At 44.0% G+C, this 26,007-nt stretch overlaps 1 protein-coding gene across 1 annotated transcript in view; it reads left to right on the top strand.

Moving 5' to 3' along the window:
* The window catches only part of LOC124799146, a 311,021-nt gene that overhangs the window by 187,922 nt on the left and 97,092 nt on the right, over nucleotides 1-26,007 (top strand). The window lies entirely within an intron of this gene.

Here is a 26,007-nt window from a genome sequence, read left to right as displayed (position 1 = left end):
ACATTTTAGGGGGTTCATAAATCTACTATAACACATGTAGCTAAAAAGTGTGTTTTTAACCAGTTTTGATCAACTCTAGCTTTTCTTCGAATAGTATGCTCGTTATGAAAGTGCTTCTATAAGTAGAACGTGCAATTTGACGTTGACAACAAGTGCCTGTATTCATTTGAGTGTTCTTACGGAAAAGGCGATCTGCTTTAAACGTATGTATAACTTGATGTTCTTCTTATAACACGATTATACAATGAATGTGTTAACGTCAACTAGTACGCAAATATTTACTCAACTGCAGAACTTGATTAGGCCGCCTCGTAAAGGCTACAATGTGGTTTGGTTTCAAAAAATCGTTGTAGTATCTCATACACAAACTCGCTGACGCCGCCATCTTACCTCACCAAACATCAGACTTCAGTGAAAGATGCATCTTTGCCAGTCTAGTATGTATATCTGTTGTATTCAGTCTGTTTACACATTTCTGTATTTGAATACACATGCCTATACCAGTTTCTTTGGCGCTTCAGTGTGTGTAGATATATAAGAATTCATACACACAGATACGCATATATAACTTTTGATTTGAAACTCCATACTGCGTTTGTAAAAGAAAAGTGTTTTAAGTCAAGTCTGCTACAAAAATGTCCATCTTCGCTGAAATTCTCTTATCTTTCATTTTAAGATGGAATGAACTACCAGGTATTTCCTCAAATTCTCTGCAGTCATAGAAAGTCGCCGAACTTAAAGAATGTCTTTGTAGTAGGAAAATGATTTCTCCACACCACAGGAACTTTGATAGAGAACATTTTAGATTGAAGGAGTATATTTTAGGAGATAAAGTATTCCTTTACATATGTGCGCTGCAGCCTCTTCTTCCTCACTGAGGATATTTCAGATTGGGAAAAGTCGAGTAACCTGGATTTGTTGTGAAAACAGACTCAAATTTATTCGCACCTCTCTGCCCAATGTCATCTGTAATGTCAGTCAGCTTGCATTTGCATTTCCAACAATTTATAACGATTCCTGCAAAGGCAATAGGGTAGATTCTAATTCTTTAATGCCATTGACAAGGAAGCTGAAGTTGCTAAGGATGTACGTCAGAGCATTTTCGATTTTAGTTTTCGTGAAAGCATTTTGTTTTGTATTGAAATTGAATTTTCTTTCGGAAATGAATTAGTCATAGATTTCACGACCTAAAAATGTTGATTACAGAAACCTACAGCTTCTGTTCATGCACCTAAACTCGTTAGGATAGGCTCAGGCGGCAACGTTACATTGATAGCTGTTTCCAGAGCGGCACACGATACGGGAGAAACACATTCTCTGTGTATGAAGCTATTTTCTTCATTTCTCGGTAGCTGCTGCAATACTTGCAGTGCATGGGCCACAAAGGTGAAGTGGATTAAATCAACGTCACCTAGATGACAAGGTGGCTTTGACCAAATTCGGATAAAATACGAGTAGGGCAGTCGCCGCCGTCAGTATGTAGGCCGCAACATCCGAATGCAGAACAAGAACTTTTTATCCTTGAATTCCCGCAAGCCTTTGACACTCGTCACAGGATGAGGTAGTGCTGAGTGATCTGAGCGCTCCTACATTTTACAGGAAAGCAGCAATAGCTCTGAGTGTTATTCTCAGTTGAGTGTGCCTACAATGAGGCTGCCCTCACGTCCGTTTTCAGAGCCTTCTGGTAACAAAAATTTAAACAATTTTCCTCACCGTAACATCGATTCATCAGAAATCTGTTACCCACAGTACTGTTCTTAAAACGTGCTGTATTCAGACATTTGAAAGTTTGTACCATGAAATGTTCGTAGCAAAATGGTTCAAATGGCTCTAAGCACTATGGGACTTAACATCTGATGTCATCAGTCCCCCAGACTTAGAACTTCTTAGACCTAACTAACTTAAGGACATCACACACATCCATGCCCGCGGCAGGATTCGAACCTGCGACCGTAGCAGCAGCGCGGTTCCGGACTAAAGCGCCTAGAACCGATCGGTCACAGCGCCCGGCTGTTCGTAGCAACGATAGCGGAGCTCATACAATGGAAAAATTCAGTTGTGGCGTTAAGCATTTTGTATCTGCGTCAGAAAATGATTGCACTGCTTTGTTATTTGTGAGCGCTTCACTACTACATTTTGCATAACTGGGAATCCACAGGCCGCCCAATCTGCCTACAGCACGCGCGACATGGAACAATCTATCAGTAGTGGGAGCGATTTTAATTTAGGTAGTAACTTTGATGAAACAGGAGGCATCAAACAGTCGTGAACTCTCAAGTACCATTCGGCAAACGTTTCTTATCACACGCATTCCTCAGTTCTGGAACGATAAAAGTATAGTAGCTGGAAAGTTGCGGGCCGCTAGTGTTTAGTTTGACCCACTGCCAATCTCGAGAGCACACGAAGCCCCTTACTACCCACAATAATGGCTACTACAATTCTACAAACAGTACTGTTATTGTATCTGCTTTGCTTTTGGGAACTGAAATTCTTAATATTAAAAAATTAAGTAGAAGCACGTCCTTCATGAACCAACTCCGACAGCAATTAACCAAGTTTTATTGCTACTAGAGCCTGTTTTTCGGAGATAATTTACTTCCTTTCTTCAACCTGTATGGAAGGTGGGATTCAGATGCTTTTCTAAAGGAGTGGCGTACTGAGGGTTTGAGGAAATATAAAGAAGGGTTAAAGAGCAATAATATGTATTTTTATGTAAGATAAAATTAAAATATGTAAAAACACATAATTATACTGAAATGTGTAACGATAAAATGAAATATACCAAAGTGGCAACATAATTCATGAACGCTGACACATTTCACAGCCGTAAAAGTGAAGGAAAAGAATAAGTAATTACGTATAAATCCTGGCTCTAATCATAACGTCTAAATTGGAAAAGTTTTCAGACCGAGAACATAAATTCAAAAGAAATTACGAAGCAAGCTCAAATATTCGTTGCATTTTTGCCCATGGCGAGGGAGTATGGACTAACTGTACCTCACAACAGTCTCATAGTGAGACAGCGGTAACTTCTTCTCTGTATTGGAGGAAAAATTATGTTTTCTAATAAAGGGGTGAAGGTCTGTATGCACATTCCATACCATGCTTCTTCACAGCCTGACGTCATCCCCATCCAATTGCGATGACACTAGTATTGGGACAACACCGCTTCTATTCCAAAGTACTGTTATCCAAGATGGCGGTGATGACGTCATTCAAGATGGCGGCGTGTCTTCAGCTGATGACGCAAGTAGCGTTATTCAAATTGGCGGAAAGTTTGAATTTTGGCAGGAAGCTGCTACGACCCCCTCGCCCAGAAAAATGGCGTGAAGTTCAAATTCCACCATGAAAATGCATCACACCCCCCTTATCTCTACTAAACAAAGAAAATGGCGGGAAAAAAGGACTTGTCTTTATTATTTAAGCAATTTCAAGCAGATGTGTTTGCTGCTGGGTCTGGACTGCAACTGGCTTAGTTCATATCGTCTCCACCAGAGGGTGCCACCGCGACGTCAGATAATGACGCAAGTACAGTCATTCAGGATGGTTGCACCTGGTGTATCCACCACGAGTTCAAGAGCCCAACTGGCTTAGTTCATATCGGTGCCACCAGAGGACGCCACCGCGATGTCGGGTGATGAGGCAAGTACCGGTATTCTAAATGGCCGTATACAGTGTGTTCACCGCGAGCTCCAGAGCCCAACTGGCTTAATTCGTATCGTGGCCACCAGAGGACGCTACCATGACGTTGGCTGATGACACAAGATCGTTCGCTCTCTCTCCTCCCACGCACGTCCGACCGCTTACGTCAAACACCCTCGGCTGCCACCTCCAGGTTCGAATCCTGCCTCGGGCATGGATGTGTGTGATGTCCTTAGGTTAGTTGGGTTTAATTAGTTCTAAGTTCTAGGCGACTGATGACCTCAGAAGTTACGTCGCATAGTGCTCAGAGTCATTTGAACCATTTTTTTATTTTTATTTTTATTTATTTATTTTTTGCCACCTCCATACACACACCATTCATCAAACACCCTCAGCCGCCACCTCCATACACGTGCCGTACATAGTCTTCTGTAAATATGCTAACTAAACTAACATCCACATTGTGCATCTAACCTATCAGTTACCTGAGTACTTAATGAATATACACAGACATATAGAAAACAGAGCAAACGCTCCCCGAATGTGGAGGTGACTGGATACTGTCGAGTACAGTACTATATTAAGCCTCCCGATTAGTGCATTTGGGCTAGGTATTGGCAGCTGCGTTACATTTACAGGCAATTTTAGAACACAGAACGAGCGGTTACGTCGTGATCGCATGGACAGATCTGACATAAAATCGATACAATTGCGAAAAATGTCTAGGGAATAGGTATAAATTGATCGAATATACGCCGTAATGCGGGGAAATTGAGGAAGTACTTGTGTATGTTCTAGTTCGAGCGGAACAGTTTGTACATAGGATCAAGTATGCGCCAACAAGAGGAATGCGAGAAAACGTTGACATCAAATCAGGGAGGTAGTCAATTTTTTCCCGTTGAGTCACTATTATACTGTATGTCTATTGAGGTATAAGTGATACACGCGATTTGACTTCTGCATTTGGTGCTTTTGAGGAGCACAGAGATCGATTCACCTTTAAACTTACTTGCATCTTAGTTATAGGATAACAGAGAGTGGAGGGGTTGATCGGTTGAGAAAGAGCTGTAACGAGGTACAATTTAAAGGTTGACTAATTCATTCTAGAGAAGGAGAAGTTGGTGCAGTCAATTTTTTTCCAGTGTTCTATCCAGATGATAAGTCACGTGACATAGCCTGTATTCTACTCGTGTTCCGTATGTCGTTTAAAGCAGTGTCTACTTGCGATCGTTAACGGGAAACCTCTGTCATCAGAGGACTTCCATAACATGTGTGATGAAACTTGACACATTCCTCTAAACGAACTTTGATTTTATACGATCCCTCTGTCGCGTCTTGGGTGTAAAATCGAGACTTCAGGGTCATAACTAACTTAGCGGTAAGAGCTTGTGATGCGCTGCAATCCCAGTGTACACATTTGCCCGACTGATGTGCTGTTTACAGAGCAAGTGACGGAGTGACTTGTAATTTTCACATGTCGGACGCTGCTGCTATGCGTTTATCTGTTTCCCTGTAGGATGTATCCCCCACTACTATCTATCATTTTATATATAGGCCTGATGCAGGCATCATATAGCCGGCCGGTGTGGCCGTGCGGTTCTAAGCGCGTCAGTTTGGAACCGCGTGACCGCTACGGTCGCAGGTTCGAATCCTGCCTCGGGCATGGACGTGTGTGATGTCCTTAGGTTAGTTAGGTTTAAGTAGTTCTAAGTTCTAGGGGACTGATGACCTCAGTAGTTAAGTTCCATAGTGCTCAGAGCCATTTGAACCAGGCATCATATAATTTCTGAACCATGATCAGATGTGAACAGTGCACACTATACGTCTCCTCAAAGCTATATTGTGCTCCTATCATGCAACGCAAATGTTTTATGATTCGATAAGATAGTTCAGAGTACAGAAATCAGGAGAAGGATGTGTGTCTGATAGGTCGGAAACGTATGCGATCTAACATTATAACCAGTTTTTAAGTGCACAACTTTGTAGTCTTAGGAGTGCTTGTGTTTATATTCTCTCTCTTGCCGATACCTTCCTGATATCGATCCTAGACTCTACAACAATACTTTATAGTTGATAGCTTGGATGATCTAAGTAAAAATGTGTTGAACTCCATTCGTCTGGAACTCGATCGCATATAAAAATCAGTCTGTCCTTATTCTTCTTAGCTGTATGCTATTACATGACGGAACTTTGAGATCTGTTACTATACATTGATAAGGAGTGCTTAGCTCCTCGACATGCCTGCATCTCGAGAAATCTCATGCACTTGGATTGGTTAGGACTCGGAAAGCTCTATTCATTCATGAGACGTGGAGTGTAGCGGTCTTCTTCTACATCTACATCTACATCCATACTCCGCAAGCCACCTGACGGTGTGTGGCGGAGGGTACCCTGAGTATCTCTATCGGTTCTCCCTTCTATTCCAGTCTCGTATTGTTCGTGGAAAGAAAGATTGTCTGTATGCTTCTGTGTGGGCTCTAATCTCTCTGATTTTATCCTCGTGGTCTCCTCGCTGGACTCTTCGGTGAAGGTATGTTCTCGAAACTTTAACAAAAGCCCGTACCGAGCTACTGAGCGTCTCTCCTGTAGAGTCTTCCACTGGGGTTTATCTATCATCTCCGTAACGCTTTCGCGATTACTAAATGATCCTGTAACGAAGCGCGCTGCTCTCCGTTGTATCTTCTCTATCTCTTCTATCAACCCTATCTGATACGGATCCCACACCGCTGAGCAGTATTCAAGCAGTGGGCGAACAAGGGTACTGTAACCTACTTCCTTTGTTTTCGGATTGCATTTCCTTAGGATTCTTCCAATGAATTTCAGCCTGGCATCTGCTTTACCGACGATCAACTTTATATGATCATTCCATTTTAAATCACTCCTAATGCGTACTCCCAGATAATTTATGGAATTAACTGCTTCCAGTTGCTGACCTGCTATTTTGTAGCTAAATGATAAGGGATCTATCTTTCTATGTATTCGCAGCACATTACACTTGTCTACATTGAGATTCAATTGCCATTCCCCGCACCATGCGTCAATTCGCTGCAGATCCTCCTGCATTTCAGTACAATTTTCCATTGTTACCTCTCGATAAACCACAGCATCATCTCCAAAAAGCCTCAGTGAACTTTCGATGTCATCCACCAGGTCATTTATGTATATTGTGAACAGCAACGGTCCCATGACACTCCCCTGTGGCACACCTGAAATCACACTTACTTCGGAAGACTTCTCTCCATTGAGAATGACATGCTGCGTTCTGTTATCTAGGAACTCCTCAATCCAATCACACAATTGGTCTGATAGTCCATATGCTCTTACTTTGTTCATTAAACGACTGTGGGGAACTGTATCGAACGCCTTGCGGAAGTCAAGAAACACGGCATCTACCTGGGAACCCGTGTCTATGGCCCTCTGAGTGTCGTGGACGAATAGCGCGAGTTCTGTTTCACACGATCGTCTTTTTCGAAACCCATGCTGATTCCTACAGAGTAGATTTCTAGTCTCCAGAGAAGTCATTATACTCAAACATAATACGTGTTCCAAAATTCTACAACTGATCGACGTTAGAGATATAGGTCCATAGTTCTGCACATCTGTTCGACGTCCCTTCTTGAAAACGGGGATGACCTGTGCCCTTTTCCAATCCTTTGGAACTCTACGCTCTTCTAGAGACCTACGGTACACCGCTGCAAGAAGGGGGGCAAGTTCCTTCGCGTACTCTGTGTAAAATCGAACTGGTATCCCATCAGGTCCAGCGGCCTTCCCTCTTTTGAGCGATTTTAATTGTTTCTCTATCCCTATGTCGTCTATTTCGATATCTACCATTTTGTCATCTGTGCGACAATCTAGAGAAGGAACTACAGTGCAGTCTTCCTCTGTGAAACAGGTTTGGAAAAAGACATTTAGTATTTCGGCCTTTAGTCTGTCATCCTCTGTTTCTGTACCATTTTGGTCACAGAGTGTCTGGACATTTTGTTTTGATCCACCTACCGCTTTGACATAAGATCAGAATTTCTTAGGATTTTCTGCCAAGTCAGTACATAGAACTTTACTTTCGAATTCGTTGAACGCCTCTCGCATAGCCCTCCTCACACTACATTTCGCTTCGCGTAATTTTTGTTTGTCTGCAAGGCTTTGGCTATGTTTGTGTTTGCTGTGAAGTTCCCTTTGCTTCCGCAGCAGTTTTCTAACTCGGTTGTTGTACCACGGTGGCTCTTTTCCATCTCTTACGATCTTGCTTGGCACATACTCATCTAACGCATATTGTACGATGGTTTTGAACTTTGTCCACTGATCCTCAACACTATCTGTACTTGAGACAAAACTTTTGAGTTGAGCCGTCAGGTACTCTGTAATCTGCTTTTTGTCACTTTTGCTAAACTGAAAATCTTCCTACTTTTTTTAATATTTCTATTTACGGCTGAAATCATCGATGCCGTAACCGCTTTATGATCGCTGATTCCCTGTTCTGCGTTAACTGTTTCAAATAGCTCGGCTCTTCTGATGGGTTGCGTATTAATTTGGTGATGGTGCTGCAGGGCGGGTTGGTCAATGACAGTGTGGGGATGGTCTTTTACCCTAAGATGGCGAGAATGCTCTGTGACCCCCATACGCAGAGAGATGGGTCGTAAATTAAGCACTATGCTCGAGGTCTTAGAAATATGTAGAGCGCCGTCTGGTATACTTTGATGATTTATGTGTTCGAGAATTAACTGTGAATGGGCGTGCTGAGCGGTCGTCTATCCATGTTCGTGATGATACTCGCAAAGTAGAGAAGGGATTGTTTAGCTATGATCCTGAAATTGGGGAAACATGCTGTCACATGATTGGCCGGTATTGGAGTTAATGTAAAATACTTGACGCTATCAAGTGTGTTGCTTAATATTACAGTACAGCGGCCGTGTCTTTTCCATCACATCCGTGCACTGGTACGCCGATTGTTACCACATAATAATTGAATGAGATCGCTTGTTTGAGTTGGGGAAGAAGTTTTGCCGATGGGTGACAACTTCTGGGGGTTGCTTGCAGCTGAACAACGATTGTATACATGAGTGCAAAAATAGGAATAACTCGAAATGGAACGCGGAGCCATCATCTATTCTGTCACTGAGGCACATGTCATCATCTATTCTGTCACTGAGGCACATGAGTTTAAATGTAGAGGTCGTCAATCACTTTTGGACGGTAGTTTGGAAACTCTCCACAACGCTATCAAACTGTTCTAGTTTGCCTTTGTTGCAACTGTCTTTTATTGAAAAATCGACTAGTGTGATGCTGTCCGCCGTAAGAATATGCTTTACACCGTGCAATTTCTGATTTTCTGTGAGAGGTCGTGGATCAGTGCGTCTTAATGTCAGTTTAGAATCTGACACAGACCTCGAAGTCTTGGCAGAAAACGAAATGTTTGGCAATGTACAAAAGCGTGTTAGAAAACAATGTTTGAATCAGGACCAGAGGGAGCGTCTCATACGATAATTCGCTTAGAGTATAGGTGATCAAGCTCTAAAGTGGCCTCTGCGCTGTCTGTATATTTAATATGGTTGTGTCCACATCGGCAGCTGCAGTTTGAGGTGTCGGACTTGGTGAACGTTTAGGAATGCCTGGATGGCTGCACTCTAGGGGAGTATTGTGAAATCTCTTTCTTCGCGCTGGAGACCGACCACAGCTATATGTCATTGCGCCCGCATCGCTGCCTTGGTGACTTCTAATTCGTATGAGCTTTTATAGTTCGTAATTTTTATCTGTGGGGCTGATTGATTTGAATGGACTTGGATCTGTAGTACTTGTATCTAGTTTGGGGATGTACCACATTGCGTGCATTTCCACCGAATGGTCAAAACACGGTCCTGTTGCAGTAATCAGGTAGTTCTGTTTCTACAGGGGTTGGTGAAGATGGTGGATATGTCTTTCTGCGACTTCTGCTCAGTTCAGACTTCAATTGGATCGACCACATGCGCGAATCTGTAGAAATGTGATCAGTTGCACGATGTGTAGGGGGTGACTAGAACCACGTTGGAATTTTACTGTAGAAGCTAGGTTCGGGAAAGGTGACTCGTTTCGAGATATAAGAGTGCCACAAATATGATTGAGTAGTGGTTGTAATACGATGCGGGTATGTGTTTGAATGGAGGGAGGTGATTCCAAATGATTGACAACATTTCGAACATACAGCCTAACACTAGAGATCTGAGAAGCTAGTGTACATTTTTCTTCTTACGACATCAGTCAGCACATCATCTACTTCTACTGTTTATGTTCCTTCTCAGTCAGTCATCGCCTGTAAGTCGGTGGATATATCGCGGAACCTCTGATATGATGTCGAGACAGAGTGTGTTACAAATTCTAAAGAATTATCTAGTTGGGGGGTGTGAGGGAGTCGCAAATACCGCGTACATACCATGTTCCTTAGCCGAACCACTTCCAAAGTTCAGTGATTTTTTCCATAGGCTGCATCATTGGCTGATAATACGTATTCCTACGATCACCATCACGATATTTGTCCAGAAAAAACAACCTCATTGAGAGGTAATGTCGTACCTCGATTCGTAACGCGGGTATAGATTTTAACATTGGTACTTGTGTGCACCTTTAGAACCAAGACTGACTATGACAGTAACATACGCTAGATGCTGGGATCGGTTTTTTCTTTAACATCTCGCCGATTACGTGTCTCTTTCTAGGACACAGTGGTAGAACTCGAAAGAAGAACTTAAGAGAGATGCATGCCCATCGCTGATTTTCAATCAGTATTATTTGTTATGGTAGGCAATCAGTTATTGACGAAGTAATATAGTTAGTGGGTGCGTCATATGTTCGCATTTGTGCATCAGTTTTATAAAGTATGTGTGTTTGTGGAAAGGAGATGACTATGCCCTGTTGTATGGAATGTAAGGATTTGACTTGGAGTACTGTGATAGCAATGGGGGGGAGTATGTCCAGTTGTAAGGAAGGTACAGCTATTTCCAGAGCCACTGCCGACAAGACCGTCTATTTTCGATACTTCGCTCATTCTCGAATGCTGTTCAATTGAGAGTGCGATCGTAAGATTTAATTGTAAGTATAATGATAAATACACTCCTGGAAATTGAAATAAGAACACCGTGAATTCATTGTCCCAGGAAGGGGAAACTTTATTGACACATTCCTGGGGTCAGATACATCACATGATCACACTGACAGAACCACAGGCACATAGACACAGGCAACAGAGCATGCACAATGTCGGCACTAGTACAGTGTATATCCACCTTTCGCAGCAATGCAGGCTGCTATTCTCCCATGGAGACGATCGTAGAGATGCTCGATGTAGTCCTGTGGAACGGCTTGCCATGCCATTTCCACCTGGCGCCTCAGTTGGACCAGCGTTCGTGCTGGACGTGCAGACCGCGTGAGACGACGCTTCATCCAGTCCCAAACATGCTCAATGGGGGACAGATCCGGAGATCTTGCTGGCCAGGGTAGTTGACTTACACCTTCTAGAGCACGTTGGGTGGCACGGGATACATGCGGACGTGCATTGTCCTGTTGGAACAGCAAGTTCCCTTGCCGGTCTAGGAATGGTAGAACGATGGGTTCGATGACGGTTTGGATGTACCGTGCACTATTCAGTGTCCCCTCGACGATCACCAGTGGTGTACGGCCAGTGTAGGAGATCGCTCCCCACACCATGATGCCGGGTGTTAGCCCTGTGTGCCTCGGTCGTATGCAGTCCTGACTGTGGCGCTCACCTGCACGGCGCCAAACACGCATACGACCATCATTGGCACCAAGGCAGAAGTGACTCTCATCGCTGAAGACGACACGTCTCCATTCGTCCCTCCATTCACGCCTGTCGCGACACCACTGGAGGCGGGCTGCACGATGTTGGGGCGTGAGCGGAAGACGGCCTAACGGTGTGCGGGACCGTAGCCCAGCTTCATGGAGACGGTTGCGAATGGTCCTCGCCGATACCCCAGGAGCAACAGTGTCCCTAATTTGCTGGGAAGTGGCGGTGCGGTCCCCTACGGCACTGCGTAGGATCCTACGGTCTTGGCGTGCATCCGTACGTCGCTGCGGTCCGGTGCCAGGTCGACGGGCACGTGCACCTTCCGCCGACCACTGGCGACAACATCGATGTACTGTGGAGACCTCACGCCCAACGTGTTGAGCAATTCGGCGGTACGTCCACCCGGCCTCCCGCATGCCCACTATACGCCCTCGCTCAAAGTCCGTCAACTGCACATACGGTTCACGTCCACGCTGTCGCGGCATGCTACCAGTGTTAAAGACTGCGATGGAGCTCCGTATGCCACGGCAAACTGGCTGACACTGACGGCGGCGGTGCACAAATGCTGCGCAGCTAGCGCCATTCGACGGCCAACACCGCGGTTCCTGGTGTGTCCGCTGTGCCGTGCGTGTGATCATTGCTTGTACAGCCCTCTCGCAGTGTCCGGAGCAAGTATGGTGGGTCTGACACACCGGTGTCAATGTGTTCTTTTTTCCATTTCCAGGAGTGTATACATGCGAGCGGTTTTCCGGAATGATTACGTGTATGCAAAGTCCGTGGTCGTAATGATTCACGTTTCCTGTTGACAGCAGCATCCATGCGAATGCAGAGGCCTGTTGGATTGCAGGAATGTATATGAGTTAACTTTGCCCTTGTCCAGGCGGCCAGATACCGAACTATTACTTAGCATGTGTTGGGCGGCTTTCGTGATCAAGTGGAACTTTGAGAAGATGGTATGATTGAGTTGGAGTGTTATTCGCTCCCATGTAAATTATTCAGTTGACTGTTTGTGCACTTTTCGGGTCTTTATTTCATTGACAGAAGATCGAATGTGGTGTGTTCAAATGGTTCAAATGGCTCTGAGCACTATGGGACTTGACATCTGTGGTCATCAGTCCCCTAGAACTTAGAACTACTTAAACCTAACTAACCTAATGACATCACACACATCCATGCCCAAGGCAGGATTCGAACCTGCGACCGTAGCGGTCACGCGGTTCCAGACTGAAGCGCCTAGAACCGCACGGCCACACCGGCCGGCAGTGTGGTATGTGGAAGATAAGTTTGCCTGTTCTCTAGATATGGGAAAGATCTTAGTTGGCCTGTAAATTATATGGATGATTTCGAGTATGTTTGATCAGCGAGATCGGTATTCGCGGTTGGAAATATGATTTTTCATATGTTTGGTTCTAGTTACTCAGTGGTCTAGAGGACGCTCCACGTAGCTAAAGTTTGGTATTTGTAGAGAAATGATTTCGAGTCTATATGTTGGGAATTACGTTGCGTTAGCTATCGGGAGGCTAGTGTTGTGTACTTGATACCGAGAAGTATAGTGAAGATGGTATAATATTATGGCGAAAATACGTGTGTTCTTGTAATCCCCGAGTCTGGAGATGTGCACAGAAAAGCGAGCAGGCAAGGAAGCAGAGACAGAACGCGTTTGTGTTTTTATTTATTTATTTATTTATTGTTCCGTGGGACCAAATTAAGGAGAAGTCTCCATGGTCATGGAACGAGCCAATACATGGAATTATAACACGATAGTAGAAACAGATAAAATTAAATATAAAAAACATATTCAGGCGACAAGTCGTAAGTTTAAATAAAGAAAATCAACAATGTAACACTGGAATTTGCTTAATTTTTTAGCTCTTTCAGGAGCTCCTCGACAGATTAGGAGTGAGCCATGAGGAAACTCTTCAGTTTAGACTTGAAAAGAGTTTGGGCTACTGCTAAGATTTTTGAGTTCTTGTGGTAGCTTATTGAAAATGGATGCAGCAGAATACTGCACTCCTTCCTGCAAAAGAGTCAAGGAAGTGCATTCCACATGCAGATTTGATTTCTGCCCAGTATTAACTGAGTGAAAGCTGCTAACTCTTGGGAATAGGCTAATATTGCTAACAACAAACGACATTAAAGAAAATATATACTGTGAGGGCAATGTCAGAATTCCCGGACTATTGAATAGGGGTCGACAAGAGGTTCTCGAACTTACACCACATATAGCTCGAACATCCCGTTTTTGAGCCAAAAATACCCTTTTAGAATCAGAAGAATTACCCCAAAAAATAATACCATACGACATAAGTGTATGAAAATATGCGAAGTAGACTACTTGTCGTGTTGAACTGTCACTTATTTCAGATACTGTTCTAATGGTAAATAAAGCATCATTTAGTTTCTGAACAAGATCCTGGACGTGGGCTTTCCACAACAGCTTACTATCGATCCGAACGCCTAAGAACTTGAACTGTTCCGTCTCGCTTATAATATGCCCATTCTGTTGAGGTGAAACGATCGCTAATTTGTAGAACAAGTCTGAGAGTGACTTCGGTTCGCTGATGGCTGATGTAAAATGAGTGATTTTGTATGATGTGGGATGTGAACTGTATGTTTACTAGATCGACAAGGTGCAGATTTGATTTCTGCCTAGTATTAACTGAGTGAAAGCTGCTAACTCTTGGGAATAGGCTAATATTGCTAGCAACAAACGACATTAAAGAAAATATATACTGTGAGGGCAATGTCAGAGCTATATAGATATATAGAGATATATAGAGATATATTGCTGGGATGGTTTCACACTCCAATATTCTTGCGAGTCTGGTATGTATTTCACGATCTGCAGAAAAAAAAATTTTCGGCTACTGTAAGATATAAAAGATAACTTCAGCGTTTGTCTAAAATGTGAATATATTGTATTGTAAAGTTACTGTGGCTTACGTTGTGTAATCTGTGTATATATTGCATTGTAAAGATAGTTATTTTTTATCTTATGGAATGACTAGAGACGATGACTGTGCGTCCTATGGTGAGGGACGTATAGATTGCGCAGTTTGATAACGACGAAAGTATGAGTGAGAATTTTTAAGTGGAAATTATATTCGCTATAAATACTGAAGTACAGTCGTCATGAAGAGAGATTACATGTACATTGATTGATGTCAGACTGTAGCAGGAATAGTAATATTTAATTCTAGTTAGAGTGGTAAATATGTTCCTGGCTTCCAATATTCTTGTGAGTCTGGTATATATTGATAATGGGGAGACAATTTTGCAGGTTTAACTGTCAGTGCAATTTAGCATTCTGTGTAATATAATGGCCGAAAGCACCAGAAAGAATAGGTGGACCATGTTTTGATACCGGCGGCATCAGTAATTCGGGGAGTAAATTGGATTTGAGCAAATAAGAATGCTCCATCGTTTGTGCTGGGATACGGGAGCCTCTACATAGCTGTGCAAACATTTGCATATGTTGAGAGCAGGATTGGTATAACGTGATGGAGTTAGATCCGCGAGGAAGACTGCATTGAACGTTATTGTACGTTAACTATTGGAAGGCTAGTGCTGTGTACTTGATATCGAGGTATTTCTGGGGGGTGGGGGGGGGCTATGGAATTTACTAGAGTTAGACTTGGTTATTATTTTAGATAGCAATGTGACTTGAGTATGAGATTGATAACGTTGCTGGATGCGTTTGCGATGGTATGTAGCTACACGTGGTGAAGTGTCAGTCAAGCGTGACGTATGGTTCATTAGAATTGCCATACCGCAGTTAGAGCGAAGGTAGCGAGGAACGCACCACGCGCGCGGCCCTGCTTGGAGGGCGCGCTCTGTAAATAAGCCCCCGGCCATCAACGGCGCCTACATACAACTTTCGCCTGTGTTCGGCTGCAGCTCCCACCCGATCAGGTCAGCACGTGTGTCTAGGTGAACACGCATTTGGATAGGAATTTCTCAGAAATGAAGTATGAATGAGCTGTGGCCACTTGCGGGACTCTGGCGTGGGGCCTGTGCGTGGTTTGACAGCTGACGGCTGCGCCACGTCTTTGGGGCTGTGGACATAGGTTGGCGGAGGGTGCTTGCGGGCGTTGATTGCATTATTTCGCGAGCAGGTGTGTAGGCTGTGCTATGAGTTATTTGGACGGTTTAAGAGTACTGAGTGTGTCTAGACATAACTGTGCTGAATTATTTAGGAGTGTGAATGTCTGTGCCGGCCGAAGTGGCCGTGCGGTTAAAGGCGCTGCAGTCTGGAACCGCAAGACCGCTACGGTCGCAAGTTCGAATCCTGCCTCGGGCATGGATGTTTGTGATGTCCTTAGGTTAGTTAGGTTTAACTAGTTCTAAGTTCTAGGGGACTAATGACCTCAGCAGTTGAGTCCCATAGTACTCAGAGCCATTTGAATGTCTGTAATGAAATTATTTGCGTAAATAATGAGTTGTTTGCGTGTCTGTAGAGTGTGTATTGCGAGCGCTAGCATAAGATGGAGAGTGTTTTGCCTCAGTGTGATAAATATATTCGATCTCTAAATAAAATGTTCGAAAGTAAATAGAGTGGACTCTGCAGTGTTGGCAGGAGAGCCAACACCGTGTTACTAGAGGAGGCCGAAATGCACGCGTTTAGCTCACGCAGGCTGGCGTGAGGAGGGAAGTACTATACTGACGTGAGGTCTGGAACATGACAAGGAATGAGTATTCAGAAAGCGGACGTAATTAGTTTCATACTTAACTTTAGTCCATTAATGATGAACGTCGCTCTTGACGGTACATGATTCACAATATTATCTGTTCAGAAAAACATTCAGTAACTCAATATGGCGCCTTGCTAGGTCGTAGCAAATGACGTAGCTGAAGGTTCAAATGGCTCTGAGCACTATGGGACTCAACATCTTAGGTCATAAGTCCCCTAGAACTTAGAACTACTTAAACCTAACTAACCTAAGGACATCACACACACCCAAGCCCGAGGCAGGATTCGAACCTGCAACCGTAGCAGTCCCGCGGTTCCGGACTGCAGCGGTAGCTGAAGGCTATGCTAAACTGTCGGCTCGGCAAATGAGGGCGTGTGTATACAGTGAACCATCGCTAGCAAAGTGGGCTTTACAACTGGGGCGAGTGCGCGGGAGTCTCTCTAGACCTGCCGTGTGGCCCACACAAATAGTTAAAGTCTCCACCACAGTCCCCAACCCAGCACCACGCCCCCTTACCGACCCATGTTGACAGGCTAACGTGTACTAACCTGCACTAATGTGTACTAACGTGCACAGCACATGACTTCTTCCAAGCTGGCCGGGGTGGCTGAGCGGTTCTAGACGCTTCAGTGTGGAACTGCGCGACCGCTATGAACGCAGGTTCGGAGCCTGCCTCGGGCATGAATGTGTGTGACGTCCTTGGGTTAGTTAGGTTTAAGTAGTTCTACGTTCTAGGGGACTGATGACCTCAGATGTTAAGTCCCATACTGCTCAGAGCCATTTGAACCATTTTTTAATAAAGACGAGTCCATTTTCCCGCCATTTTCTTTGCTTAGTAGAGATAATGGGGGTGTGATGCATTATGATGGTGGAATTTGAACTACGTGCCATTTTTCTGGGCGAGGGGGGCGTGGCACTTTCCCGCCAAAATGCAAACTTTCCACCAAAATCCGCCATCTTGGATAACGGTACTTGCGTCATTAGCTGAAGTCGTCGCCGCCATCTTGGATGACGTCATCGCCGCCATATTGGATAATGGTACTTTGGAATAAAAGTGGTGTTGCCCTAATACTTACACTGACGGAAAAAAATCGCAGCACCAAGGAGGCGTTGTGTGACATAAACGATAGTTGGTAGGCGTGTTTCCACATCTGAAAAATTTCGCTGCAGGTGCAAATGAGTAGCGCTAGTAGCGCCACTGCGAGGATACAAATCAGGTTTGCTCTAAATACACGCTGTAACGGTCGTGAGCGTTAGTTAACTTTGAGCCTGGAAGTCTTGAGTTGTTGTCAGTCAAGAATGCCTTATGGCAACAAGAACGCCATTATCAACACCTCACTGAGTACACTCGTGGTTATCCCACACACCCCGACTGCAAATTTGTACGTCAATCTGGTGATTCCACTTGTATTGCCGTTCATGACCAGCACTCCAGAGGGCGATTTTCCAACAGGATAACGCTCGCCCACATGCCGCTGCTGTATTCCAACATGCCTCTACAGAGTGTCCATATGTTGCCTTGGCTTGCTCGATCATCAGACCTGTCTCCAGTATAGCACCTATGGGGCATCACAGGACGACACCTCCAGGGTCGTCCGTAACAGCATTAACCGTCCCTGTATTGACTGACAAAGTGCAACAGGCATGGAACTCCATCCATAAACTGACATCCGGCACCTGTACAACACAAGGCATACACTTTTGCACGCTTGCATTCAACACTCTAGCGGTTAACCCAATTATTAATATACCAGCATTTCACATTTGCAATAGCTTATCTTGTGCTTGCATTAGCCTGCGATCTTGCAATGTTAATCACTTACGTATGTTGCTATGTAGACTTTCCCGGCGTATTAGTATATCAAATTTTTCTTACGTATGCTGCTAATGTGCTCGCCAAGATAAGTCGACTTTAGAGGAAATGTGAGATCAAATGTGTTTTTCATCCGCCAGCTAAGATTCGAGCACTTCTTGGCTCTGTCAAAGATGACTTAGGTTTGAAGAAGTCTGGCGTTTACAAAATACCGTGTGAGTGCGGGAAAATTTACATTGGCCAAACTATTCGTACCGTCAACGATAGGTATACTGAACATCATCGCCATACGCGATTTTTACAACGAGATAAATCTGCGGTGGCTGAGCATTGCCTTTCAGAAGGACACAGGATGCTATACAATGAGACACAAGTAGTTGCAAATGCTTCTCGGTATTGCGATTGTGTTTTAAAAGAATCTGTCGAAATCAGACTAGCAGATAGTATCATTAATCGTGATAATGGATACCCGCGAAGTAAAACGTGGAATCCTGTTTTATCGGACATGAAGAAACAACGGCATCTGAATCGGCCGGCTATGAATAATCATCCAATAGCATTCACAACAGGAGGCGCTGCAACTCTTTTTTTTCGCCGCCGGGCAGCAGGAATGATTGAGCGCGCGCCCACTGTATCTAGCGTATGCACTGTTGTACTTCCGATGCATATAAAGGTGCAGTCATTTGCGAGTAGAATCAGATATCGGCGAGAGCAACGTAGCTTTTCTCACATGATGATGGCGGCCAGGTGGACCGCTGAAATATTGTGCTCAGATGACAGTTTGATCCGGCTGGAAACCCGACAAAAATTTGGTACTTAAATATGTTACCTAGACAAAACATTCCTGAAATTTCATTACTCCACATTGATTACTTTCTAGTGTTGCTATGTTCTTTTCCGGCTATGTATATGGGTTAGCACTTCCTCTCTCCAGGGCATGTGTTGTGACAATAATTGTGTACGATGAAGCTCATTTATCTTTGAAGAGCTCTTTCCACAATTCTTGAGCTTGTTTAAGTTTGAGATCGCTCTCTTAGTCTTCTTTGCTTCTGATCATGTCTCTAACATTAGGAGACGCAACTGTAGGCGCAGAAATACACTGGTGTGGAACATTTAAAGACAAACGTAACTTAAGCGTGATGTATCACTGCCAAGTAACTTAACTCGATGACGCTTAGATCATACATATAAATAACTGCTACAGTACAGTGTAGTACAGAAGAAAACTGAAAGAAATATGCTTTGAGACGAACATAAATGACACTTTTATACAAAAACAATAATTACATTTAAGTCACCGGGATTCATGATGGCCCTCTGGACATTAAAAATGGCGGAACGTCATGCAAAAGTTACTTTCATTCTTAAGTTTTGCACACCGCTGTATGTCGAGAACGGATAAACACTGCCTGTTGTCTGCCATTCAGACCAGTCATTGAGGATCTGGTACACACTTGGTCGGTAAACTGCAAATCCTGAGACAGTTGGAATTTGCTCCCTCTTCAGACGTCGTTGGGTATCGTGGTCAATGACGGCGAGATATGTTTTGTTGTCAAACTCGAACTGACTTGTCAAGAACATTTCCTGTGTTTCAGAACAGTCATCAGAGCCTTGAAATGTACATTCAGTTGTGCTGGGGCTGTGGTCTACCCCTGAGATCAGTTTAGCGCTTTGTGTCACGTCCCTGTTCGAAGCAGTAAGCTCTCGTTTTCCATAGGAAGTGTGATATAGACTATGCATAACTGTGCAGTGTATGCAGCGTACACCTGCGTCATTCACGAAGAGCTTAAGAAGTCTACTGTCATTTAATCTATGCCTTTGAAACTACTGTTAAGTGCATGAACAAGGTTTTTTTCGGTTCCATTCGTGCGCCGAGAGCGGGAAGCATGTTTAAATCATTTTGTTCGCGCCCGTAATTAATTTAACGTTGTCTTTGCACACGTAAGGGGCTATGTGAGATTCCTCATTTAATACTGGTTCTTGAAACTTTGTAAGTAGGTTTCTGCGGGATAGCTGGTGTCTGGCAGTTCAGGTTCTGCAGCAATCTCTTGACGTTCTCCTGTCAGGCAAACAAACCTGTGACCATTCCTGATGCTCTTATTTGTAGACGTTCAATATTTCCCTCGTTACTCGTACTTGGTATGGGTCCCACATACTTGAGCAGCATTCTAGCATGAATCGTATAAGTATTTTCTAAGCAGTCTCCTTCGTAGATGGACTAAATTTTCGCATTATCTTGGAAATGAACCAAAATCTATGCGATTATTCCATTTCATATATATTACTTGCCTGGAGAATGTCTGATCCACTTTCGCTTATTCCCACAGAGAACAACCTACTGAGTCCTCCTGTCAAGAAATCTTCGGCCCAACCCCACAGGCTCCAATATTTGTTTACTGGGATACCAGTGTGAAACTTCATGCGAGGACTTCCAAATCCTCAGGAAAGCGGCATCAGTTCGAGCTCCATTATGTATGGTCACGGAGGGGAAAAAAGTTGTTTGGTCTCCAAACTACAAAGGTTATCATGCTTGGGCTTCATAGTTGTAAAGGGAGAAAGGGTAATGTGTTGTAATAGTAGTGTGCGTCTGGCCTCTTTCTGAAAACTAGAACAACTTGTTATTTTTTCAGTTACTATTTAGATAACCGTTTATTGAACAACCGACGTCCTCCCATAACACATTAAGACTAAAAATTAGGAATAATACGCCAGATGTACTAATAGTTATCTCAGGGTCACTACCCTGAGTTGTAGTTATTGCCTTAAGACAAACAAAATATCAACATGCGTCGTTTCTAGACTTTGATAATCATTGCACTGAGAACCAAAGTACTCAGTGATATCCAACCAGAGGTTGAAGGGTCCCACACGAGGCCTAGCAGAAAAGGGACCCACACTACCAGCAAACCTCTACCCTAGTTTTTTTTCAAAATGTGCACCCCGTGCAGTTAACTGGATAGGTCTGATATTTCACCTCTCCTATCGAATGATTTGGTAGCCACTTTCATTGCTGTTGCGTAATGCCAATTTTTCCCCACACTAAAAGACATTTACCTCGTTCGTTCGTCTTCTTCTTCTTTCAAGAACTGAGGGATTGGCCTGTTCTGGTGACAGAGGCGGTTAAATATCTTCATTTGCGATTTGTTAATAATACACCCTAAGAGAGACAATGACGCGCCACAAAGAAATTATCGGAATGAGACAGAAATTGGTAGATGTGATGTACATGAACAGACAATCAAACGATCAGAATTTCAAAAAGTTGAATGATTTATTCAAGAGAAAGAGCTTTAGGAACTGACAAGTCAGTAACGCGTTGGTCCTCTTCTGCCCCTAATGCAAGCAGTTTTTGGGCGTGGCAGTGATTGGCAGAGATATTCGATCTCCTCTTGGGGGATACTATGCCAGGTTTTGTGTTAGCAGAAGAGCCAACACCGTGTTACTAGTCGAGGCCGAAATGCACGCGTTTTAGCTCACGCAGGCTGGTGTGAGGAGGGAAGAACTATACTGACGTGAGGTCTGGAACATGACAAGAAATGAGAATTCAGAAAGCGGACGTCATTAGTTTGATACTTAACTTTAAGCCATAAATGATGAACGTCTCTCTTGGCGGTACATGATTCACAATATTATCTGTTCAGAATACATTCTTGAAGATAGTAATTATAGTAACTGAATATGGCGCCTTGCTAGGTCGTAGCAAATGACGTAGCTGAAGGCTATGCTAAACTGTCGTCTCTGCAAATGAGAGCGTATGTAGGCAGTGAACCATCGCTAGCAAAGTCGGCTGTACAACTGGAGCGAGTGCTAGGGAGTCTCTCTAGACTAGACCTGCCGTGTGGTGGTGCTCGGTCTGCAATCACTGATAGTGGCGACACGCAGGTCTGACGTATACTAACTGACCGCGGCCGATTTAAAGGCTGCCACCTAGCAAGTGTGGTGTCTGGCGGTGACACCACACCAGGTTCATTCCAATTGGAGCGTTAGATCGTCAAAATTACGAGATGGTTGGAGGCCCTGCCCATATTGCTCCAAACGTTCTCAACTGGAGAGAGACCCGGCGACCTGTCTTGCCAAGGTAGGATTTGGCAAACACGAAGACAAGCGTTCGAAACTCTCGCCGTGTGCGGGCGGACATTATCTTGCTGAAATGTAAGCCCAACGTGGCCTGTTATGAAGGGCAACAAAACGGAACGTAGAATATCATCATTGTACTGCTGTGCTTTAACGGTGTTAGCGGATGACAACCAAAAGCGTTCTGCTATGAAATGGCGACTCAGACTATCACTCCTAGTTGTACGTCAGGGGACAGTCAGGTTGGTATTCCTCTGCCGTCCAGAGTATCTGCAGACAGGTCTTCGCTTTTCATCCGAGCTCATTTCGAAGCGGGACTCATCAATGAAGACAATTCTACTCCGGTGAATGAGATTTCAGGTCGAAAACGCGTCGCATGCATCTCCAAAGAAACTTCGTATCGTACTTCTGAAAAATACAGGCACTGCAATACCGTATCTCCCGCCAGTTCTCTTTCTAAAATCGTTCATATGTGAGGTGAGGTAAGATTTAATTCGCTAGTCTTTGCGAACTTTTGTGCTCTGTTGAGACGTCAGTTTTTCAGGTCACTTCGATTGGCGCTTCCATTAGATACTGTCTTGAACTAGATATGCCTGCCGGGGCGGCCGAGCGGTTCTAGGCGCTACAGTCTGGAACCGCGCGACTGGTATGGTCGCAGGTTCGAATCCTGCCTCGGGCATGGGTGTGTGTGATGTCCTTAGGTTAGTTAGGTTTAAGTAGTTCTAAGTTCTAGGGGACTGATGACCTCAGATGTTAAGTCCCATAGTGCTCAGAGCCATTTGAACCATTTTTGTCATTTATACTCAGGTGATTCATGTGAAAAGGTGTCCGACGTGATTAATGCCCTTTGACGGGAATTAACTGACTTTGAACGTGGAATGGTGGTTGGAGTTAGATGCATGGGATATTCCACTTCGGAAATCGTTAGGGAATTCAATATTCCGAGATTCATAGGGTCAAGAATGGGCTTTACATCTCACTACGGACAACGCAGTGGCCGACGGTCTTCACCTAACGACCGAGAGCATTGGCGTTTACATGGAGTTGTCATTGCTAACAGACAAGGAACATTGCGTGAAATAAACGAAGAAATCAATGTGGGACGCACTATGAACGTATCTGTAAGAACAGTAAGGCGTTCGGTACGGTTCCCCACAGTCGTTTAATGAACAAAGTAAGAGCATATGGACTATCAGACCAATTGTGTGATTGGATTGAAGAGTTCCTAGATAACAGAACGCAGCATGTCATTCTCAATGGAGAGAAATCTTCCGAAGTAAGAGTGATTTCAGGTGTGCCGCAGGGGAGTGCGTAGGACCGTTGCTATTCACAATATACATAAATGACCTTGTGGTTGACATTGGAAGTTCACTGAGGCTTTTTGCGGATGATGCTGTGGTATATCGAGAGGTTGTAACAATAGAGAATTGTACTGAAATGCAGGAGGATCTGCAGCGGATTGACGCATGGTGCAGGGAATGGCAATTGAATCTCAATGTAGACAGGTGTAATGTGCTGCGAATACATAGAAAGAAAGATCGCTTATCATTTAGCTACAATATAGCAGGTGAGCAACTGGAAGCAGTTAATTCCATAAATTATCTGGAAGTACGCATTAGGAGCGATTTAAAATGGAATGATCATATAAAGTTGATCGTCGGTAAAGCAGATGCCAGACTGAGATTCATTGGAAGAATGCAATCCGAAAACAAAGGAAGTAGGTTACAGTACCCTTGTTCGCCCACTGCTTGAATACTGCTCAGCAGTGTGGGATCCGTACCACATAGGGTTGATAGAAGAGAGGGAGAAGATCCAACGGAGAGCAGCGCGCTTCGTTACAGGATCATTTAGTAATGGCGAAAGCGTTACGGAGATGATGGATAAACCCCAGTGGAAGACTCTGCAGGAGAGACGCTCAGTAGCTCGGTATGGGCTTTTGTTGAAGTTTCGAGAACATACCTTCACCGAGGAGTCAAGCAGTATATTGCTCCCTCCTACGTATATCTCGCGAAGAGACCATGAGGATAAAATCAGAGAGATTAGAGCCCACACAGAGGCATACCGACAATCCTTCTTCCCACGAACAATAGAAGGGAGAACCGATAGAGGTACTCAAGGTACCCTCCGCCACACACCGTCAGGTGGCTTGCGGAGTATGGATGTAGATGTAGATGTAGAACAGTGCGGCGAAATTTGGCGTTAATGAGCTATGGCAACACACGACAGACAAGAGCGCCTTTGCTAATAGAGCGACTTCAGCTGCACTGCCACTCCTTGGCTCGTGACCGCATCGGTTGAGCCCTAGACGACGGGAAAACCTTGGCTTGGTCAGATGAGTCCCGATTTCAGTTGGTATGAGCTGATGGTAGGGTTCGAGTGTTGCTTAGGCCCCACGAAGCTGTGGACCAAAGTTGTCGACGAGGTACTGTGCAAACTGGTGGTGGCTCCATAATGGCGTGGGCTCTGTTTGCATGGAATAGACTGAGTCCTCTGGTCAACTGAACCGTCCATTGACTGGAAATGGTTATTTTCGGCTACTTGGAGACTGTCTGAAGCTATTCATGGTCTGCATGTTGCCAAACAACGATGGAATTTTTATGAATTGAGGCGTAGCGCCGTATAACGATCCTGCCTTGGAGGCGGTTAAGTGGGAGATGTGTCTCAGCTGGATAGTGACAGATTGTGACGCGAGACTGGACGCGCACGTAGTTTATGTATCCGCCTATAGAGGACAGTATTGGATAGGGGACTGATTTAGTTTCGATTGTGCCCACTTGAGTGCACTAAAGTAATAGAATGTTTTTCATAAACTGTTCTAGTATTTTCATAAAATGTTATTGTGTCTTTTGTGTATGTAAAATGTTATAAATGTGTTTTAGCAGTATGAATGATGCGTGAGTGTGGATTAACTTTAATGTGAAGATAATTGTTTAACGAGTTATATAGTAGGATTTAGTGTGGGAACATTTCGAAGAAGTATGGATATGAACAAAGGTGATTTTTGTAGAATAGATTTGTAAAGTAAGTTTATGGTAAAGGGAAAGTTAATTCAGGTATAAATAACAATAGTAAATAACTTTATGCATAAGCAAAACCTCAACATATTAGATAATTACATCGGTAAAAAGTGCAGTCGTTAGGTTTACTATTTTGCGATTGGTTATTGATGAAAAGCGCGGACTGACGCGGGAGAATGTTGTTTTGCTATTGGCTGTTGAGTAAACTGACCAATGGTAAAGCAATATTCTTCGCACGCCTTTCTCTGCTGGTAGAGAAGACAGAGTATTCTAGAGAAGAGTCAAAGCCTAGCCATGAAACAGATGGGACGTGTGTAGTAGTAGTTCCAATGGAAATGATACGTTGCCGGATCTTGCAGTGTTTCATACATCAAAAGTGTTGTAAAGTGACGGCATAATTATTCCGATGGATGTGTAGAAATTTCGGAATTTTTAAGTGAATTTTATGACGAGGTAACATATATATTCGGCGTGGCGTATTGAGCGGGTCGGTGGCTAAAAACTGTGACTCATTAGGTACCGACAGACTTAATATTTGGCGAGCATTCTCAATCAAAAACAATCCGTATTTTTGTAGCTATTACGTTTTCGGGAAATGCAACACCATAAACTTGCTAACGTGAGTGAAAGGGATTGTGAGTGACTGTGTTAAGACTAACACGGGCTTGGCAGTGATACTTGTTCACCTAAGTTTCAGAATATTAATTGAGGCCAAAATTTCCAAACTTTCATTTGTGTGAAAACTTTCTCCCGAAATGTAGATTAGTGACTTAAATTGCAGCCTGGTTCACGTCGAAGTACAGTAGATTTCACTCGGCTTTCCTACTGATGAACTGCTGAGACAATATTCACAGGTACGTGCAGTTCCGTCGTAAAGGGACGGAAGAAAACGCGCTGCCGCAGGATGATGATGCGCCATGTCCATGTCACCAGACCAAAATTGTCGCGATTGTTTGAAAAACATTCTGGACAACTCGAGCGAATGATTGCGGCTCCCAG

The sequence above is a fragment of the Schistocerca piceifrons genome, chromosome 5 (genome assembly GCF_021461385.2).
Source record: "Schistocerca piceifrons isolate TAMUIC-IGC-003096 chromosome 5, iqSchPice1.1, whole genome shotgun sequence".
Taxonomy (NCBI): domain Eukaryota; kingdom Metazoa; phylum Arthropoda; class Insecta; order Orthoptera; family Acrididae; genus Schistocerca; species Schistocerca piceifrons.
This window is presented reverse-complemented; position numbering and strand designations above follow the sequence as displayed.